Genomic DNA, 17,223 nt, shown 5'->3' on the forward strand with positions numbered 1-17,223 from the left:
GCAGGGGCCTTCTGTGCTACAGCATACCCCGACCTTTGACCACTTCGGTGGCGCCCTCATCTACCTGGTCCACGCGACCTTGAGGAAAAGCGACAGCATGGTTACTCACGTCGAAGCTGCTGGTGAACGCAGCAGGCCAGGCAGCATCTCTAGGAAGAGGTACAGTCGACGTTTCAGGCCGAGACCCTTCGTCAGGACTAACTGAAGGAAGAGTGAGTAAGAGATTTGAAAGTGGGAGGGGGAGGGGGAGATCCAAAATGATAGGAGAAGGCAGGAGGGGAAGGGATGGAGCTAAGAGCTGGACAGGTGATAGGCAAAGGGGATATGAGAGGATCATGGGACAGGAGGCCCAGAGAGAAAGACAAGGAGGGGAAACCCAGAGGATGGGCAAGGGGTATAGTCAGAGGGACAGAGAGAGAAAAAGGAGAGTGAGAGAAAGAATGTGTGTATAAAAATAAATAACGGATGGGGTACGAGGGGGAGGTGGGGCCTTAGCGGAAGTTAGAGAAGTCGATGTTCATGCCATCAGGTTGGAGGCTACCCAGACGGAATATAAGGTGTTGTTCCTCCAACCTGAGTGTGGCTTCATCATTACAGTAGAGGAGGCCGTGGATAGACATGTCAGAATGGGAATGGGATGTGGAATTAAAATGTGTGGCCACTGGGAGATCCTGCTTTCTCTGGCGGACAGAGCGTAGGTGTTCTGCAAAGCGGTCTCCTGCCTGCTTGATTTAAACCTCACTGGTGCTGTGATGTCAGCGGCTAATCTGAAGTTAGTGGGTGGAGCTGTAATGTTCTTTCCACAAACCAGTCTCTGCCTCCCACGAGGGAGTGGCTATCGATGAGCAGGTAAGCCAAGACACTTACAGCAACATTCCACCCTTCAGTAGCTGCACCATGACACTTGGCCCGCAAGCTAGTATAACCCTTGTGGATACCCCACTATACTAAATACAAGCCATAACCCAGAATTGTTAGCAAATGGTTGGGTCCCCCACTTTCTTATTCTTATCTACCAACTGTCAGATGTGATCAGCCAGGTGCAGAATGTTCCCAGACTCTTTGGAGATGTAGGTATAGCATTCCTGACCAGTCACAGCACAGGTGCCACCTTTCTCTGTGAGCAAGTAATATCAGTCCCCCAGACAGGTCTCCAGGAAAGGCTATCATCCAGAATCTTTCTGCCCCTGTGATACACCTCTTACTGCACCAGCCCTCATAGGCAGGGTGCTCATTGAGGTATTGAAACGGTGTATGTATAGTACCCCGTGCACCCTGGATAACAGTAGCCGTTCCATCCCATGGGAAGCCATGGGTAGGCCTGGCAGCTGCATATCTATTAAGTACTGCTCAGCACCCAGGGAGTGCTCATCCTTACAGCGATTCGATGTCAACACAGTTGTCCCAAGATCTTGCTCTGACTCACATTCATTGTGCCTCACTGACTGGTTGGACCAGTGCTCATCATTCCTTCTCCTTCCTGTTGGCAGAGGGATTACTCTCCGAGTTGGGACCTTAGGATTAGACAAATTGTATGTAGGGAAGTACCAGTCCTTAAAGCATTTACTCCATCAGGATTACTGAGACTCAGGTTCTTTAAGACTGTTCCAACACAATGGAGCAAGTTTGGTTGGAATGGACTAACTCTCCCGGCCTTCCGTAGGAATGTGTTGTAGGATCTCACACCAATCACCGTCATAACCACAGCAACAGAATCCAGCACTTTGCTGTTCTTTAATGGAGAGAGACACAGACTCACTCCCTCCTGGTTAATCCTTGAGTACTTAGACCTTTTCCCCATGGTAATGCCATCCATTTCGAATACTCTGGTCCGCACGCCACAATCTTCCCCCACCCTGATGGCCCCTGTGGTGCTGCACCACTCTCAAACCATCCCCAATCCCTCTACCCACTCCTCCTTCACTAGTTTCAGAGGTTCTGACACTGCTAAATGCCGGGACACCAGGGATCCACCCGGAGTCGCAGACTGCGAGTTTAGGTATTCGACCGCATACTGCAGCCCACCCAGCCATCCCTGGAGGGTACAGGTATGGTCCAATAGCTTAATCTGTTCCTTTAAGAACTCATTCATGCGTAGGATCAGCCCTGCCATCTATGGGTATTATGAGATATGAAACATTCACAGAATGCCAGACTCGCCTCCCTCCAAACACAAACCTAATCCACATTTGTACTTCCTTTCTGTCAGAACCTTTGCAGGTATATGCAAAACTTAGAGCAGACAATCGATTTCCACAGTGGAAAACTAGCACATCTTCCAAGTAACACATGGAAAGAAAAGACGACTGGGTTGGGGCATTCACACGGCTGCTTAAAGGTACAACTCTCTTAAAAGATAAGAGCTCCTGCAAACTAAGTTTACCCAGTGGCGAAATATTTCAATTGGTCTCCTTTGAAGCATATTAATCAATTCAAACACCCTTCCAGTGCAGATTTAGCAAATTCATGACAGATTTTGCATTCGCTCACACATACACTCACCCAAGTGAGCTCACATGTAGCCACACCTCACACATTTTTCCAACTCTAATCGTTGATGTTTTAGTATAGGTGGGGGTGTAGTACAGATGACACTCACCCTCAGGGTTCAGTGGAAAGGCTCCGTCCACCACCTGACCATTGCTGTGGCTGAAGGTCCGCCTGCGCCTTTTGTGGAACCTGCAGCAAGGGATATAAGGAATACCGAGCGGAATGCAAGAAATCCAACAGAGGACAGAGGCACCCTTATTGGAGGAGGGCTTGCAGAATGACCCTTCTCCCTTAGTGGTCTCCTGAACACTCTCTCCCTAGTGGTGCTCCCTCTACATAGCTCAGAGAGTGGGAGTGGGAACCTCATCAACCTGCTCCTTTGGTACCCCTGCCCTGAGCAATGCTAAAATCAGCACCTTACAGGCCACAGGCTTCCTTCACTCCTCATCTCCTTATCCAACTTCCAGATCCAGCTACACGTACCCTCTCCCATGTACTCCAACCCTTCCAACAACCGAATGGCTGCAATTACTGTACCTCGACCAACAGTCCCATTAAAGTCAGCACTGTCCCGTTTTTAAGTACGGATCTTCTGTCGTAACCAAATATCCTACTATGGCAGGGGTTAGTTCAGAATCCTCTGGTGGGTGATCCCTATTGCAGTACAAACCCGTATTTAAAGCCCACTGGCTAAGGGCTTTGGTCCCTTCTTCTCTTGCGCTCCACTGTGCCTGGGGCTTTAAATCCCACTCAAGGAAGGAAGGGTACATGTCCTTGACCGCTGCTTCCTCCCAATTCCAGAAGAATTTATTACCCACGTGGGTAGCCTGCAGCATCCTCCAAGTGTTATTGATTGCATGTTGGGTTAACAGCCCCCATTTCTCTATTAGATAGGTTCACTCCTGTAGCCCTCTTATCCCATATTGTCAACAACCATGTGGCCAGAGGCTCTCCCTGTGTCTGTCTGTGCCCATCCCGCAATCCTGCTAGTTCCTTGGCGGAGAACTCACTGATCGCTTTCATTTTGGAGGGAACCATTGTACTACTCCCCCCCCCCCCCAGTCTTCATCCTCCTCCTGTCCTGTGAAGGTCAGAAGTCACGAGTCGAAGCCCCCATGCCAGGTTTAGGACCACCTGGTTCCCGGTCTGGTCTGTAATGTCTCGGGTGTGTAGGAGGGAATCTTGAGGTAGAATCATAGGACTCTGCTATACTCTCTCACCCACTGCCCATCTTCACCCTCTAGCTAGATATCCCCATCCCACATCCATGTGTCCATTGGGCAGCCTATAATTGCTGCACTTTCACTAGACAACAGGTTATCTCCATACCCTTGTCTTCTAGCTCTTTGGCCTGGGTCTGTGCTGACTGGGCAACCTCCCCCATGGTGGTACAGCGCTGATGCAGCATCTCCACTTTGTTCTTGAGACTTGCTATCTCCTGCTCTCTCTGTACGATTGTCTCAGGCTGGTGCTTTTATGATAGCTGCCAGCAGCCAAAAAAAAACCTTCTACCTCCCCTACCTCTTGGGGGACGCTGCCTTATTAAGCATAGACATGATTTGGTGTCTGATTTTCATCCCACAAGAGTACAACTTGCCTGACCCATCTACTGGGGTCCCATAGTCTACCAGTAGGTTGGTGAAACACCCAAATCCTGCACTGTTGTTGGTCCACCCCAGAACTTGGCAATGCTCACACCAGGGGGTGCTCTCTGTTATTTTTCCTTCTAAAGATACTCATTATCTGTTCAATCAATGAATCCTGCGAACTATGTCAAATGTTGCTAGAAAGCAGATTCGTGAATTTGGTATGCGGACTGAAGGCACTGATTGCAAGTAAGAATGTTAATTCTTCATTTATAAACAAGTACTTAGATAAGCCCCCTAAGTTATAAGGCTATGACACTAAACATTCAGTAACCCTTCAAGCTTAACTCAGTTACAGATACCTGTCTAAACTGAGCACTCAAAGTGGCAGGCAAAAACAGACAGTACACATATACACAGTGACAAACATCTAACTACATTGTGTGCATGGGCCTTCTGCCCTACAGCAAACCCCCACTGGCTACCATTTCTGCAGCACTCTCGTTTAACTCATTCATGGCGACTAGAGAGAAAAACAATCTGCGTGGTTATCATGCACTAGATTAGATTAGATTATGAGGACACTCAGTCCTCATTTATTGTCATTTAGGAATGGATGCATTAAAAAAATGATACAACGTTCCTCCAGAATGATATCACAAGAAAACACAGGACAAACCAAGACTAAGACTGACAAAACCACATAATTATAACATATAGTTACAACAGTGCAAAGCAATACCATAATTTGATAAAGAGCAGACCATGGGCACGGTAAAAAAAAAGTCTCAAATTTCCGATAGACTTATCATCTCACGCAGGTGGCAAAAGGGAGAAACTCTCCCCGCCATGAACCTTCAAGTGCCACCAACTTGCCGATGCTGCACCATTGGAAGCACCCAGCCGCAGTGGACTCTGAGTCCATCTGAAAACTTTTAGCCTCCGACCAGCCCCTCCGACATAGCCTCTCCGAGCACCATCCTCTGCCGAGCGCTTCGACCCTGCCCTGGCCGCTGAGCAACAAGCAAAGCCGAGGACTTGGGACCTTCTCCTCCAGAGATTCTGGACACAGTAGCAGCAGCAGCGAAGCAGGCATTTCAGAAATTTCACCAGATGTTCCTCCGCGTTCTCACGTCCATCTCCATCAAATCAGGATTGTGCACAGCACCCTACTTGACAAATAACAGACATCACCATCGGAGTGGCCGCTGCGAGCTGCGTTGCGCTGCCATCTTCTCCTCCTGCCATACATTTAAACACTACCAGCACTTTGTTGTCACCAGTTAAGTGGAAGCTAGAGGGAAGTTCTGAATGCTCCTTGTATGGGCCAGTCCCCGCCTCCCATGGGGAAGTGGCTCTCAATCAGCAGGTAAGTTAAGGCACTTACTACAACAAAGTCATTTGACAAAATCTCCAGAAACACCACTGAGAGAGTTTGTAATCCTGGCCATCATTACATCTGAAGATTCAATTTCTCGAACTCTGACCTACTAGTTCCAACCCAAACACAGTTAAACCAAGAAACCTAACTGCATAAATTCAATTCTCCTGCAAATGCTAAGCAATCAAAATTTACAACTGCTTCATGAAATATATATATGCAAATTTACTTCTATTACAAATTCAATGTAAAACGATGCTCCCCAATCACAGAAGGTAATGAAGACTTAAGAATCTTCAAATCGCGATCATTCTGATCTGGGCAACCACCCAGCAACAGCTGCCAATATTTGACCATTTTGGCCTGTATATTATATATGGGATGGAGCTAATAGTTTAGTTTTTGTGTAGACACTTGATCATAAGACCATACGACTGTAAGACATAGGAGCAGAATGAGGTCATCCAGCCATTTGAGTCTGCTTTGCCTTCCATCATGGCTAATTTATTATCTCTCTCAATCACTTTCTCCTGTCTTCTCTCTGTAACCTGTGATGTCCCAATTAATCAAGAATCTATCGACCTCTGCTTTAAATATATCCAATGATCGGCATCCACAGCCATCTGTGGCAATGAATTTCACAGATTCTCTACCCTCTAGCTAAAGAAATTCCTCCTCATCTTTGTTCTAAATGGATGTCCCTTTCTTCTGAGACTGTACCCTCTGGTCCTAAACTCACTCACTATAGGAAGAATCCTACCCACACCCATTCTACCCAGACCTTTCAGCAGCTGATAAGTTTCAATGAAATCCCCCCTCTTTCTTCTAAACTCCACCGAGCAGAGCCCCAGAGTCATCAAATGCTCATCATTATGTTAACTCTTTAATTCTCACAATCATTCTCATGTACTTCCTCTAGACCCTCTCCAATGCCAGCACATCTTTTCTTAGATAGTGGGCCCAAAACTGCTCACAATACTCGAAATGCAGTCTCGCCAAAGCATCTTAAAGCTTCTCCCTTTATCACCGACTCAACCTGCAAGTTAAACTTTAGGGAATCCTGCACAAGGACTTCCAAGTCCCCTTGCTCCTTTGATTTTTGAATTTTCTCATCATTTAGATAATAGTTTATGCCTTTATTCCTCCTCCAAAAGTACATGACCATACACTTGACTATACTATATTCCATCTGCCTGTGCTTTGCCCATTCTTCAAACCTATCTAACTCCTATAGAATTCCTACTTCCTCATCACTACTTGCTCCTCTGCTATCTTCGTATCATCTGCAAACTTCACTGTCAGCCCTCCACCTGTCTGCATATCATCCACAAACTTGGCTCAAAGCCATCAATTCTGTAATCCTAATCATTGACTTATAACCTGAAAAGAAATGGTCCCAACACCAACACCAGTAGAACATCAGTAGTCATTGGCAGCCAACCAGAAATGGCCCCCTTTATTCACATTCTATGCCTCCTGCCAGTCAGCCGATCTTTTATCTTTAGCAGAATGCTTCCTGTAATATCATCAGTTCCTGTTAAGCAACCTCATGTCAAAAGCCTTCTGAAAATCCAAGTAAACCACATCCACTGACTCTTCTTTGTCTATATTTCCTGTTACTTCCTCAAAGTATTCCAAAAGATTTGTCTGGCAAGATTTTCCCTCAAGGAAACCATGCTGACTATGGCCTATTTTATCATGTGCCTTCAAGTACCCTTGAAACCTCATCTTTGGTAATAAACTCCAACATCTCCCCAAGTACTGAAGTCAGGCTAACTGGCATATAATTTCCTTCTTTTCTGCCTTGCTCCATTCTTGAAGATTGCAGTGACATTTGCAATTTCCCAGCCCCCTCGAACCATTCCAGAATCCAGTGATTCTTGAAAGATCATTTCTAATGGTTCTACAATACCTTTAGATACCTCTAAATGTAGTGAAAGGTCTTCATAGATTGGATATAAGAGAGGATGTTTCCTATAGTGGGAGTGTCAAAGATCACAGGACACAGCCTCAGAATAGAGGGGTGTCCTTACAGAATGGAGATGAGCAGGAATTTCTTTAGCCAGAGAGCAGTGAATCCATGGAATTCATTGCAACTGGCAGCAGTGGAGTATTTATGTATATTGAAGGCAGAGTTTGATAGATTCTTGATCAATCAGGGCATGAAGGGATACAGGGAGAAGGCAGGAGACTAGGGTTGAGATGAAAAATCAATCAGTCATGATGAAATGGTGGAGCAGATTTGATGGGCCAAATAGTCAAGTTCTGCTGCTGTATCTTATGGTCTTTTGGACTTTTTCAGATCCCTGGGATGTAGTCCATCTGGTCCAGGTGACTTATTTATCTTCAGACCTTTCAGCTTCCCAAGCATCTTCTTCTTAGTAAAAGCAATTACACTTACTTCTGCCCGCTGTCACACTTGAATTTCTGGCATACTGTTAGTGTCTTCCACAGTGAAGACTGATGCAAAATTGTTAAGTTTATCCACCAGTTCTATGTCCCCCAATACTACCTCTCCAGCACCATTTTCTAGGGATTAAATGTTCACTCTCATCTCTCTTTTACACTTCATGTATTTGAAGAAACTTTTGGTATCCTCTTTCATATTTTTGGGTAGCTAACCTTCATATTTCACTATTCCTCTCCCTATGGCTTTTTATCTTGCCTTCTGTTGGTTTTTAAAAGCTTCAACAATTCTCTAACTTGCACTAATTTTTGCTATATTATATGCCCTCTCTTTGGCTTTTATGCTGTCTTTGACTTCCCTTGTCAGCTATAATTGCCTAATCCTCCCTTTAGACTACTTCTTCACCTTTTGGATGTTTCTATCCTGTGCCTTTCGAATTTCCCCTAGAACCTCTCACCATTGTTGTTCTGACAATATATCTACTAGTGTCCAGCTGCTTTCTCATGCCTTTGTAATTCCTTTTACTCCACCGTAATACTGATACATCTGACTATATCTTCTCCCTCTCAACCTACAGTGAGAATTCTATCATATTATAATTACTGTCTCTAAGGGTTTCTTTATCTTAGGCTCCCTAATCAGATCTGGTTCATTACACAGCACACAATCTAGAAATGCCTTTGCACTAGTGGGCTGAACCACAAGCTGCTCTAAAAAGCCACCTCAGAGGCATTCTATAAATTTCCTCTCTTGGGATCAGGCACCAAGCTGATTTTCCCAATCTACTTCATATTTAAGTCTCATAACATTGCCTTTTTATATGCCTTTTCTATCTTCCATGATAATTTGTATCCCACATCCTGGCTACTCATCAACTTATTGTCCTGACTTTCCTTGTCAGAATATGATTGTGAGTTTTAGATTCTTACACTTTCAACAATGCTTTGAAACCTCATCTGTTCGGTAGACCTCTATGTTCTATTTCCCCAGTTCCATAACTAGTCAAGACACCTCAGGCAATACCAGTTATCCAATGTCAAAAAATTCAATTGCTTCCTTTGCACCAATTCTGGCAAAAGTATACCTGAATAGGAGTGTTATATTTTAGTGATCGTAGTTCTTGAATTCCTTGCATTAACCTATCAGATGACCTTCCCTTGGACAAGCTCATAAGTGTAATCACAAAGAAGGCACAACAGCACCTCTATTTTCTTAGAAGTTTGCATAGATTTGGCATGTCATCTAAACCTTTGACTAACTTCTATAGATGCACAGTGGACAGCATCCTAATTAGTCGTATCAAAGCCTGGCATGGTAACACCAAAGCCCAAGAATGGAAATGCCCACAGAAAGTGATGATACAGTCCAGTCCAACACAAGCAAAGACCTCCTCATCAATAAGCACATCTACAAGAAGCGCTGCCACAAGAAAGCAGCATCCATCATTAAGGATCCCCAACAGCCAAGCCCTGTTCTCTTCTCACTACCGCCATTGGGCAGGAGGTACAGGAGTCATAGATCCCACATGACCAGGTTCAGGAACGGTTACTACTTTACAAACATCAGGCTCCTGAACCAGCATAGATAACTTCAATCACTGATTCTATGAACTACAGACCTACCTTCAAGAATTCTTTAGAAAAATATATTTATCTTTTTAATTTTCACAGATGTCTTATTTTGCACGTAGGCTGTTTGTTATGCATATTTTTCAGAAATTCGATTGTACTTCTTTTTAAATACCGACAATAAAACAAACATCGAGGTAGTATATACTAACATATATGTATTTTGATAATAAATTTACTTTGAACTTTGAAAATATCTTGTTTGAGTACACACTGATGGATCTCTTTGACTGCAGTAGTTATAACCTCATACTTCAACATCTGCTTGCCTAGCGTCATTCAGTTGGATTTAACAGCTTTAATTTTATTTCTGATTTGTTCTGTTTCTTTCCTTTTTATGATTAAGACCTTTAATGTATTGTTAGCCATTACAATACTTATCATATGGGTTTGTGAAATGATTTGTGAAAGCTTGCAATCGATTGCAATCTCTTCCATTCCAATCCACGTCTGATACAATCTAATGCCTTGAAGCCCCATTTTTATCAGCACGTCCCCTTATAATGCATCACTGTTGAAGTCCTGGTTATATTTTACAGCCTTTAGATCTGTGCTAATAGCTCTTCTGTTGTTATTTACAGCTCTGTCCAGTGAATCCTGGAGATGGGGTTGTAACGTTCAGGAACATGACAGAGCAGATCTCAAAAGAGAAGACAAGCAAACAGTTTACTCCAAACCAATTACCATGCAGGAGAGGGATGTGAATGCAATCTGCAGGGTAATAAACAATGATGGGAGATTCAAGAAGAAACAAAATGACAACACTTATATCTCACATCATCATTTCTGTCTAAAGGTCTCCATATAAACACCTTCACCGCATCAACACTGCTAATGGGTTAAGATGGTATGTCATCCTTTTCCCACACATGGGCCGTCTCTCAGTCACTCCTCCCCCTCCCCCATACCTGGTCCCATTCCCACATCCCTCCCTTCCCTCATAACCTGGTCCCATTGCCACATCCCACCCCTCCCCTCTCCCATAGCTCTGGTCCCATTCCCACATCCCACCCCTCCCCTCTCCGATAACGCTGGTCCCATTCCCACATCCCTCCCCTCCCCTCCCCCACAACTCCTGGTCCCATTCCCACATCCCTCCCCTCCCCCACAACACCTGGTCCCATTCCCACATCCCTCCCCTCCCCCACAACACCTGGTCCCATTCCCACATCCCTTCCCTCCCCCACAACTCCTGGTCCCATTCCCACATTCCACCCTCCCCTCCCCCAGAACTCCTGGTCCCATTCCCACATCCCTCCCCTTCCAGTAGCCAACTGACCTACCAGCGTATCTTTGGACTGTAAGTGGAAACCAGGGAGCCCCAGCAAACCAACACAATTCTAGGAAGTGTGAAAACTCCTCAAGGACAGAGCTGAACATGGATATCTAGAGCAACAGCACTACTTCGTTTGTGGCATGTTTATCTTTATTAGTCAAGGCATTGAGTTCAAGAGTCCGGGAGTTACATTGCAGCTTTATAAAACTCTGGAGTTTTACATTCTATTCTGGTCACCCCATTTCATGAAGAATGTAGAGCTTTTGGAGAGGATGCAGGAAAGGTTTACCACAGTGCAGCCTAGATTAAAGGTCATGTGCTATAGATTGGACTAGTATGGGTTGTTTTGTCTGGAGTGCTGGAGGTTGACGAGAGACCTGATACAAGCTTATAAAATTATGTGTGACATAGATAGACTGGACAGACAGTATCTTCCTCCAAGGGTTGAAATGTCTAATACTAAAGGTCATATATTTGAGTGGAGCCTTGGTCAGTCTTTTAAGGTGAGTGGGGCAACGTTCAAAGGAGATGCGGGGGTCAAGATTACTTTACGCAGAGGTTGGTAGTGCCTGAAATGTGTTACCAGAGTTATAGGTGGAGGCAGATGCAATGAGGGCATTTAAAGGCTCTTAGACAGGTATGAGAATGCATATTTAAAGCAGTGATTAATAGCTTCCTGATTAGGAAGGACGTCAAAAGTTATGGGGAGAAGGTAGGAGAGTGGGGTCGAGAGGGATAATGAATCAGCCATGATGAAATGGTGGTGAAGCCTCAAAGGGCTGAATGGCCTAATTCTGCTCATATGTTTATGGTATTATGATCTAAAAATGTGCAAAAAAAATAGACAGATATGAATATTGTGTAGGCAGAAGGGATTAGCTTAGTTATGCATTTAATTACTAATTTAATTAGTTTGGCACAACATCATGGGCCAAAGGGCCTATTCCTGTGCTGTACTTTTCTAAGTTCCATGTTCTTGCTGCATATCACCCCTGGTCAGAGGGAATGATGCTGGAAAGTGTTGGGGAATTTCCCATCAACCTGCACCTGGACCATAGCCCAAATGTGTGGTGCTGGCTAGTTTCCATTCCTGAAAGACATCAGTGAAGCAAGTGCATTTTTATAACAATCCATTTGTTTCATGGTAACTGTTTCTGAATTCCATTAATTACTTGAATCTCTATTCTCCAACTGATATACCAGGACTTGAACTCATGCTGCTGGAACAATGGGCCAGGACTATGGCTGCTGCTTCAACAACTTGACCACTGCGCCACTGCATCCTGTAAAAAGAAAGGTGATCTCATTCAGTCATGTTCGTGTGAACGCAATAAAAGCAGGCAATTGTGCAAATGTTAGCAGATCAGGATGAATTTACCAAAAGACAATGTTAGGACAATAGCATATCACTTGCAGACAGAGATGCAGCCAGTGGAGCTGCTGCCTTGCAGTGTTGGAGACTTGGATTCAATCCTGACTTCAGGTACTGTCTGGAATTGCAGTTTCCATTGGCTGCTCTGCTTTCGCCCCACCTCATGAAATGGCTACAGGCTTCTCCTGCACGTATCCCATGTCTGAGAATCTGGGGACAAAAACTGGAATCCCAGACATGGCCTGTCTTGAGGTTGGAGGTTTGACTGGGGGGTGAGCAAGAGGGATAGCTGTTTCTTGACCTGCTTATTTTCTTTTTGTTGTTGCTATTTGGTGTTGTTCTGTACAACATTGTGGACATGCTAGCTTGGGACTCGAATATGTGGCAATGCTTGCAGGCTGCCCCCAGTACATCTTTGGGTGTGTTGATTGTAAAACCAAACAGTACATTTCAATCACAAACAAGGGAAAATCTGCAGGTGCTGGTAATCTACCTTCCCTGAACACCCCAACTCAGACCCTACCAATTCAATTCCCCCCTCTGGTCTCTGGTCTCATCTGTGCCAGGTCATCACCAGCCCCTCCGACCATCCCCTCTCTGAGGCAAAACATTCTGTCCTTAGTAAGGGCCTCACCTTTGTCTCTCTGTGCCCACACCTCAGTGAGTTCCCCACCCGCTACGACGCTGAACTCCTCTTTTTGCCACCTCTGTCTCAGTGCCTGCTTCATTGTCAAGGATTTTCCGGCCTGCACTGATGACCTCTTCACCCATCTTCAACCTCCTCCTCTTCTTGGACACCCCGCTCTGGTCTTCTGCCTGCTTTGGATCTTTTCATTGCTAACTGCCAACGAGATAGTTGACTTTATCATTCCTCTCTGCAATTCTAACCTCACTCCTTCCAAACTCACTACTCTCTACTCTCTCTGCACTAATCCTAACCTCATTATCAAAACCGCAGATAAAGTGGCTGCTGTAGAAGTCTGGTGGACTAACCTCTACCTTGTTGAGGCCCAGCAACAACTGTCAGACACTCTCTCTTACTTACCTCTCGAACAGGACCCCATAAGGATCACCAAGCCATTGTCACCTGCACCATCACTGACTTTATTAACTCTGAGGATCTCCCATCCCCTGCCAGCAATCTCATAATACCCTTAGCCCGCACCTCCCATTTTTACCTACTAACCAAGATCCACAAACCTGAAAGCCTGTCCAGTAGGACCCATTGTTTCTGCTTGTTCCTGTCCCACCAAACCTAGATCTGCACACCTTGACTTTGTTTTATCCCCCCGGTTCAGACCCTTCCTACCTACATCTGTGACACTTCACACACTTTTGATCTTTTCAATGATTTCAAGTTCCCTGGGCCTGGTCATCTCATTTTCACTATAGGTGTTCAGTCCCTATACACCTCCATCCCCCATCAGGAAGGCCTCAAAGCTCTCTGCTTCTTTTTAGACACCAGACCCAACTAGCCCCCCTCCACCACATGGCAGAACTGATCCGCACTCTCAATAATTTCTCCTTCGACTCCACCCACTTCCTTCAAACAAAAAGTGTAGCCACGGGCACTCGCATGGGTCCCAGCAATGCCTGCCTTTTTGTCGGCCATGTGGAACCATCTATGTCCCATGCCTACACTAGTATCACTCCCCAACCTTCCCTATGCTACATCGATGACTGCTTTGGTGCTGCTTTCTGCACGTATGCTGAGCTCATAAGCTCCATCAACTTTGCCTCCAACTTCCACCTTGCCCTCAAATTTACCTGGTACATTTCTAACACCTCCCTCTACTGATATCTTTTATAAACTCACTGACTCTCACAGCCACCTGGACTTACCTTCTTCCCACCCTGTCACTTGTAAAAATGCCACCCCTTCTCTCAATCCCTCCTTCTCTGTCGCATTTGCTCTCAGGATGAGGCTTTACTTTCCAGAATTAATGTGATGGCCTCCTTCTTCAAAGAAATGGATATTCCTTCCTCAACCAAATCTCTTTCACTTTGCGCACATCGACCCTTACCCTACCCACCCACCACTCCACCAGGAATAGGGTTCCTCTTGTCCTCACCTACCACCCCACCACCTTCCACTTCCAGCCGAAAATACTCTTTAACTTCTGCCATCTCGAACAGAACCCCGCCACCAAGCACATCTTTCCTTCCCCCCACTTTCCACTTACCACAGGGATCGTTCCCTACTGACTCCCTTGTCCATTTGTCCCTCCCCACTGATATCTGTCCTGGTGCTTACCTTTGCAAGCGTAACAAGTGCCACACCTGTCCCGACACCTCCTCCCTCACTACCGTTCAGGGCCCAAACAGTCCTTCCACGTGAGGTGACACTTCACCTGTGAGTCTTTCGGGGTTAACTACTGTATCCAGTGCTCCTGGTGCGTCCTCGTGTATATTGGTGAGACCCGAATAGATCGGGCGATCACATCACCAAGCACCTACACACAGTCCATCAGAAAAAGTAGGATCTCCTGGTGGCCACCCATTTTACTCTATTTCCCATTCCCATTCCGACATGTCAGACCATGGTCTCTTCTACCACTGTGATGAGGCCACATTCAGGTTGGAGGAACACCACCTTATATTCCTTCTGGGTAGCCTGCAACCTGATGGCATGAACATCGATTTCTCCAGCTTCCAGTAACTGCCTCACCACCCCCCCCCTTCGCCATTCCCCATTCCCATATCTCTCTTTCACCCTACCTCCTTACCTGCATATCACCTCCCTTTTGTGCTGCTCCCCCTCCCTTTCTTCCAAGGCCTTCTATCTTCTCCCATCAGATCCCCCTTCTCCAGTCCTTTATCTCTTTCTTCAATCAACTTCCCAGCTCTTTACTTCACCCCTCTCCCCTCACGGTTTCACCTATCACTTATTACCTTGTACTTCTTCCTCCCCTCCCTCCACCTTCTCATTCTGATTTCTCATCTTTTTTCTTCAGTCCTGATGAAGGGTCTCAGCCTAAAACATCAATTGTTTACTCCTTTCCCTAAATACTGCCTGACCTGCTGAGTTCTAATTTATTTCCTCTCTACCCTATTTTTTGCATTTCAGTGATGTGCATGTGATAAATAAATCTGATTCTGTTCATTCCACCTTCTAACCTTGTGGATGATTCTGTAAACTCCTTGTCAGAAGAGTGACACTGAGGTAAATGTTCATCCATGAGGATAGGTACCCTTAATATTTAACATTCTTTCGATCCAAAGAAAACAATCAGCAATTAGACAAATACTGCCTGCTGGCGAAGATAATTCCAAAATTCCTCTACTCTCTTGGGGAAGACCTTTCTTTTGAATTTTGAGACTCTTTGGTTCTGTGTACTCCACACAGAGGAATCATTATCGTTATGTATTCAGTCAAAGCCCACAAGAATAGTCTATATTTTGGTGAGATACTGTGTTAGTTTCCTAAACTCAAAAAGGTACAGTCCCAGTCTTCTCAATCTCTTTTTATTCAGCCAACAAGGCATCCCTGGGACCTGTGAAATATTTAATTCACTCCCTATTTGGCAAGTACAGCCTTTCATAGGTACAGAGACCAAGATCATAGGCTATACTCAAGGATCAGTCTCACCAAGAGCTTATACAATTCCAATATGTTTTCTTGATGTCTTGTTTTCTCTTTGGGATAGTGTTTCATGAGGTATGCAGAACATAGAACATAGCAGTCCTTCACAGGGACAGGCTACTCAACCCACAATGTCCATGCCAACAATGTTGACAACCCAAAATACTCCAATTTGCTTGCATCTTGGCCTATCTCCCTTCATTTCTTGTCTGCCCATGCCTCTTATCATTTTTATCATATCTCCTTTTCCACCTCTCCTGGGAGCTCATTCCAGACACCTTCCAGGCACTAAGTGAAAACCTGACTTTTGCATCTCCTTTAAACTTTCTCCCTCTTATATGAAGCCTATGCTCTCGACTAGTTGACATTTTCACTCCGCAAAAAAAAGAGAGTGAGAGAGTGTGTGTCTGTGTGTGTGTGTGAGAGAGAGGAGAGAGAGAGAGAGGAAGAAAGAGAAAGAGAAACATCAGTTGTAGAGGCCTTGAAAGTGAATCCATAGGCTGTGGAATCAGTTCAGAGTGAGGTAAATGAAATCAGCCATGCTGGTTCATGAGTCTGATGGATGAAGGGTAATAATTTTTCCAGAACCTGAAACCGAGATTCTTAACTGGATAACTCCTTATGCTTAAACAGCAATCCCTAGTTCTAGTTCCTCCAACAACAAAAAAAAATCACCCCTGCATCCACCCTCTCAAGATTCATTACTGGAATCAAATATTCTCATTGATTATAGCAATTTCTTAATCCCAAATTAATTTAACTGAGTGAAATTTAATCCCACTCACCAAAACCTTACTGCTGTGGTTTTTAAATTCACGTATTCGGCTCATGAATCCTGTCCTGGTATTAACAGCATGAAAAGACACTACAGAGAGCTCTGTGTCAATCTTAACAAACTTTGGGGAAATCAGTTGTATCATAAGAGAGAAAGGAATTGAAGAAAGATGGAGGTGTATAAAATCATGAAGGGCATAGATAGGCTGAATGCACTCAGTCCCTTTTCCAGGGTTAGAAAATCAAGAAGTAGTGCACATCGATTTAAGATGAGAGGTGAAACATTTAATAGAGGCAACTTACTTTTTCACATAAGTGACGGTACACATGAGAAATGAGCAGCCAGAAGATGTGAGTGAAGTAAATACGATAACAACTTTTAATGGATGGTTAGATGGGTACGTGGATGGGAAAGGTTTAGAAGGTTATGAGCCGAACACTAGCAAATGGGACCAGCTTGAATTAGACACCCTGGTTGGCATAGACCAGTTGGGCCTCAAGGCCTGCATTCATGCTCTGTAGCTGTGGATTCTGTGAGTGCTGTGGCTGTAAACACTGCTACAAGAAAGCAATATCTATCGTCAAGGGCTCCCATGCTCACTTCTCACTGCTGCCATTGGAAAGGATGTATTGGAGTCTTAGGTCCCAACCACCAAGTTCAGGAATCAGAATCTGGTTTATTATCACCAGCATGTGACGTGAAATTTGTTAACTTAGTAGCAGCAG

Source organism: Mobula birostris, chromosome 18, assembly GCF_030028105.1.
Source record: "Mobula birostris isolate sMobBir1 chromosome 18, sMobBir1.hap1, whole genome shotgun sequence".
Taxonomy (NCBI): Eukaryota; Metazoa; Chordata; class Chondrichthyes; order Myliobatiformes; family Myliobatidae; genus Mobula; species Mobula birostris.